We start from the raw sequence: 5,844 nt of genomic DNA on the forward strand, positions 1-5,844 counted from the left end.
ATGGTCAAGGTGCAATTTCAGATCAACATACAACTAGTAACTGATCATCTCAGGGGGTGGTTAAATATCTATATTTGCTTCTATGAAATGAGAGTTGGAGCTGCTACGGGAAGAATGCGTGTTTGAACTGGCACATGATACTCCCAATCTTCAATATTTCTTTATTCCGATGAAAAAATATACACGAATGGTTTCAATGTTAATAGAACATGCATGACAAGCTTTATCTCAAACTTCTGTCCGATTGCCAGTGACAGGCCACTGACGTTGAACACTCTACTCGTCCGGACTTGGTGCGGGATGCCTTGAGCTCAACGTTGTTTACATAAACAACTAATGAGAAGTACCTTCGATTTTGAGAAAGTAAAATCCACCTTCTAAGATGTTTTTGAAAATCTAGGTCAAATTTTTAAACACTAAACAATAGCCCATAATTACAATTCTGCGGTTGCTAGTTACACGTGTCGTGTGGAACCTATGAAGACGTTGTTTTTTGAGGAAGCAAAACAAATCATGGTCTTGTCCTGTTTTGTCAAACGTACATCAAAATAGACTCTAGCCTAATTCAGTCTATTGGGCCAAAAGGAAAATGGTCAAGGAACAATTTCAGATTAACCTAGATCTTGTAAGTGAGCTTCTTAGGGGCTACTTAAATACCTATATATGCTATTATAAAATGAGAGGGGAAGCTGCTAGCGGGTCGGATGCACTTTAGAATTGGCACACGATATTATCAATCTTCAACTGGTTGCCTCGCCAACTATGATGATAAACCTCAGCAGCCATCTATTGAAGAACAATTTTCCTACCTCTTTGAGTTGCAACATTGTCGATGTACCTTCTGAATTCCAGACCACATCGACAACTAATAAGCCGTACCTTGGATTTTGAGAAAATAAAAGCAACCTGTTAAGACATATTTAAAACTCTAGATAAAAAGATAAAACATTAAACAATAGATCACTCTAGATCAATATTCAACTTTTATTTATTCTGATAAAAAATTATACTACACAATTGGTTTCGATGCTAATGAGACATGACGAGCTTTATCTCAAACTTCTGTCCGATTGCCAGCGACAGGCCACTCACGCTGAACACTCCACTCGTCCGGGACTTGGTGCGAGTTGCCTTGAGCTCAATGTTGTTTACATAGACAACTAATAAGAAAATCCTTGGATTTTCAGAAAATAAAATCAACCTTCTAAGACGTTTTTGAAACTCTAGGTCAAATGGTAAAACATTAAAAATAGCTCATATTACAATTCCGATGTTGCTAGTTACATATGCCGTGTCAAACCTACGAAGACGTTGATATTTGAGGAACCAAAGAAATCAAGGCCTTCTCTTGTTTTGTCAAACGTAAAACAAAATAGACTCTAGCCTAATTCAGTCTATTGGGCCAAAAGGAAAAAGGTCAAATAACAATTTCAGATCAACATACATCTTGTAAGTGAGCGTCTTAGGGGCTACTTAAATACCTATATTTGCTTCTATGAAATGAGAGTAGAAGCTGCTAGGGGGTCGGATGCACGTTAGAACAGTCACACGATATTATCAATCTTCAACTGGTTGCCTCGCCAACGACGTTGATAAACCTCAATTGCCATTTGCTAAAGAACAGTTTTCCTACCCCTTTGAGTTGCAACTTTGCCGATGTACCTTCTGAATACCAGCCACATCGACAATTAAATAAGCAGTACCTTAGATTTTGAGAAAATAAAATCAACCTGTTAAGACATTTTTAAAACCCTAGATCAAATGATTAAACATTAAACAATAGATCACTCTAGATCAATATTCACTTTTATTTATTCCGATAAAAATTTGTACTACACAATTGGTTTCGATACTAATGGGACATGACAAGCTTTATCTCAAACTTCTGTCCGATTGCCAGCGACAGGCCACTGACGCTGAAGACTCCACTCGTCCGGGACTTGGTGCGGGCTGCCTTGAGCTGCACGCTGTTTACATAGATAGCGAAGCTCTTTGGTGCGGACGGCAGCCCCATGAAGACCACCTTGCCGATGACCTGCGCCCGACTCGGCGCGTATGAGTTCTGAACCACATGTGAACTCACCTTGGTGGTGACCATGCCTTTGCTTTCCTCCCTGTCGCAGCTGAATCTCACCAGGGTCCAACTGCCTCCCACAGCGCCCATCTCCGGCGAGTCGCCGTCATCCAAGAACAGCTCCCCACTGGCCGTCCCATTCTCCGCGAGCGCCACAAGGAGGTGGAACTCGCTTTGGCGTGCAGCGGACGTGTTGAGGTCGGCATGCTGCAGTAGTAGGATGTTGCCGCCGGCCAGGTGCGCGTTTGCCAAGTCCGCTGGCGCCGGGAGGGTCACGCGCTTGCCGACCTTCATGGTGTAGGCGAGGGAGTAGTCGTAAAGATTGAACCACCGACGCTTTCCTCGCCGACCGTGCCGTCGGCTCCCACACATAGAGCTCTCGCCGGAGGGTTGTCTTCTCTGCGTGGGCCCTGGCGAACGGGTAGAATGCGCCAAGCTGAATCCAGCGGCTGCAGAGCTCCTGGGTGGTGTTGCCGTTGAAGCCACAGATGTCGGCGCCCATCATTGGGATGCCGAAGAGGCCAAAGTTGAGGATGGTGTTGATGGATTGCGCAAGCTCGTCCCACCGCGCGACATTGTTGCCGGCCCAGTGCGCGGCGTAACGGCCGGAGCCGACAAAGGTAGAGCGGCTGAGCACGAAGGGGCGGCGTGTGGTGTCCCTGAGCAGCCGGCCTGCGCCTGGAGGAGGCCGAAGAGATTGTGCGCGTCGTACTCGGACACGCCGTTGTAGTGCACCGTTGAGACCGGCACAGTCCTGTAGTTGATGGGAAGGTGGAAGCCGGAGTTGTTGATGCGGTAGGGCGGGTCGTCCAACTGATTGAGAGGCTGCCACTGCTTGAAGTTGGAGGGCTCGTTAATGTCGCACCAGAGCCCATCCACAGGGATGGTCCGCCGAAACTCAGAGATCTTTCGTGCCCAGTACTGGGTGCTACGTGGGCTCATGAAGTCCAGGAAGTAGACCTCGCCTGGCCACGCCTCGCCTACCAGGTTGGCGCCGTTTCGCTTGAGGAACAAGTCCTCGTGAGGTGCTGCTTGCCGTTTGATAGCCGGGTGTACGGTGACCACGTATTTCTGGCCATTGTTGTGGAGCCGGTCCACGAATGGCCGGAGCTGCTTGGACGGGTAGTTCACCGGATCCAGCGTGAAGTCCTGGTAACCGTCCATGTAGTCGATGTCCGACCAGATCGCCTCCAGTGGGATCCTGGCCTTGGCGTAGCCGGCGACCACGCCATCCAGATCAGCCACGTTCTTGTAGCCATACCTAGACTGGTGGAACCCTACAAGTGCAAGATCGAGTGAGCGTAGCAATGCAGAGCCAGCATATATATGGATATATGCCTACCAAGAAGGTACTCGTACCGAATGACCAGTAGGGCATGGGGGCAGGGCGGCCCATGAGCTGTGTGTACTGGTCCACGACGTCGAGCGGGTAGGGACCGGCGAAGAAGTAGAAGTCTAGCACGCCACCGATCACCTTGTAGGTGACGTAGGATCCGCCGTACAGTATGTCCATCCCATTGCTGTTCAGGAGGAGCACGCCATGCGCGGCACCGCCGGAGCGCACGTCCATGTAAAACGGGTGCGAGCCATAGAGGTTGAGGTCCGGTTGGTCGGACCACGTCACGTCCCCGTTCCACAGCGTGAAAGTGTCATTGTGTTGTAGCCGGAACGTCTGTTTTTTCTGCTCGCCGAGCCCATACAGGGATGCTCGGTCAGCCGGCAGCGCCGATGTCACCTCCAAGTACCTGCATTCCAATTTCATGCCCATCGTTCACTTGCTACTTACAGACCATGGTATTGTTCTACATCGATCTAACTCTTGCGGATCAACTAAGCTACACTAGATAACATTGCAATGGAACACTTGTAACATACCGGTCCTTGAAGACAAGGTTGGCCGGAAGTGTCAAAGAGGGTGTCCCCGGTGGAGCGACGGGAGACCGTCAAGCGGAACGGGCTGGGGTGGATGGTGAGGGTCAGGTCGGAAGACGCGCTGGACATGGTGCTGTTGCTCGGCATGGATGGATTGCCTGGTGAGTCGAGCAAAACGTCCTTTGGTTCTGGCCCTGGTGCCGGGCGTGGGATGACGTCTTGGGGGACCTCCCATCGCCGATGGTCAGCATCGGTGATGCGCACGCGTAGCCGGCTATCCGTCTCAAGACTGCCGTCATGACATAAAATTAAGAATCTGTGAGCAAGAACCAACGTATCTAGCTACTTGGATGAAACGAAATTACATCAAACCCACTCACCTTGCAGTTAGGACGAGACTCTTCACATCAGGCCCAAATTCCGTCGACCCGCCGACGAGCTTCAGCTTGGCCGACAGCAGCTTCCCCGACCGAGCGGTTGACTCGATGTCATAGACTGCACTGCAATGATGGACAAGGAGGCAGATGAGGATGGTGAGGAGCACGAAATGATGAGTGGATGGCAAGCCAGTCGCCATGAGTGGATGGTGCGTGCAACACAACTGATGTCTAGCATATGACGCACACTCGGGGTTATATAGGCCAGCAATCATCTGAAATGTTTGGAAAGTTTTTAATACGTGCCTAGGATTACCTCTAGATAGATAGGCTATACGAGCCAGTACTTCAATGCTTTCAAAGTTAGGGCTTATCGCTTCATACAAATGAAGAAGTAACTAATTTTTACTTGCTAAAGAAGGAAAATAATTAATGCAAACAAATGTGAACTGCAAATACATGCAGCGTACATGGGGATGAAGAAGCAATTAATTTTAACTTCCTAAAGAAGGAAAATAATTAATGCAACAAAATGTGAACTGCAAATACATGCACTAGATCTGTTTTGAATTAACTGCCATTTTAACTCTGTACTAAGTTAAACTTGGTCTATGCCAAATTTCTACCAGTTTGACCCGCTTAATCGAAATAATACACCAACATCTGAAAAAAGAAAAAATTTCACATAATACCCATCATGAAATATATGCTCAGAATATATATTTGCCTACTCATGTTGATATTGAGTCATTTTTTAATAAAGAGTAAAGTCAACTTTGTGGCCCTATTCCGATATTTTTAATAGGAATTACCCTATGTGAGATGTATTTATCGGTATCACCCCATTTAGGGTAAGTTGTACCACATTGAACCTTTTTATAAAAATGAGCATGTCTTGTCAAGTGGGTTTTGACCGCCAGGGTACACGTGACATGCCATGAGAGAAGCCTCTAGTGAAACCTATGGCCTCGTGTCTATTTTCCATCTATAAGTTTTCGATCTACTATTTTTCAATCGTTTACTTTCCAATCTACAAACCAAAAATATTTACTTTACAGTTTATCCATCTATATCAGATCTCACTTCTGCAAATAACTGTGAAGGGATTGACAACCCCTTTATTGCATTGGGTGCAAATTGTTTGATTGTTTGTGCAGGTATTTGGCGATTTGTGCGTTGTCTCCTACTGGATTGATACCTTGGTTCTCAAACTAAGGGAAATACTTACTCTACTTTACTGCATCACCCTTTCCTCTTTAAGGGAAAAACCAACGCAAGCTCAAGAGGTAGCAAGGTATGCACGCCATTTCCACTGCCATGAGAATAGTAAGACACTCTTTCTCAGATGTGCTGAGAGTTTGATTTTCGGGGCAGAGGATTTTGCGGAGATATGACACTGGGTGCCCTTGCCGCATCAACATAGCCTCGATACCCTTGTTACACGCATCTATCTCCAACATATACGTCTCTCTAAAATTGGGGAGGGCTAGCATAGGAGCTTGAGTCAAGGCCGATTTTAGT

General features: G+C 47.0%; 1 pseudogene; it reads right to left on the reverse strand.

Moving 5' to 3' along the window:
• Positions 1-1,852: 1,852 nt before the first annotated feature.
• Positions 1,853-4,523, reverse strand: LOC147987531 (putative alpha-glucosidase Os06g0675700; annotated as a pseudogene).
• Positions 4,524-5,844: the final 1,321 nt, after the last annotated feature.

The sequence above is a fragment of the Triticum urartu genome, chromosome 2A (assembly GCF_056163025.1).
Source record: "Triticum urartu cultivar PI428250 chromosome 2A, HENAU_Tu73, whole genome shotgun sequence".
NCBI lineage: Eukaryota > Viridiplantae > Streptophyta > Magnoliopsida > Poales > Poaceae > Triticum > Triticum urartu.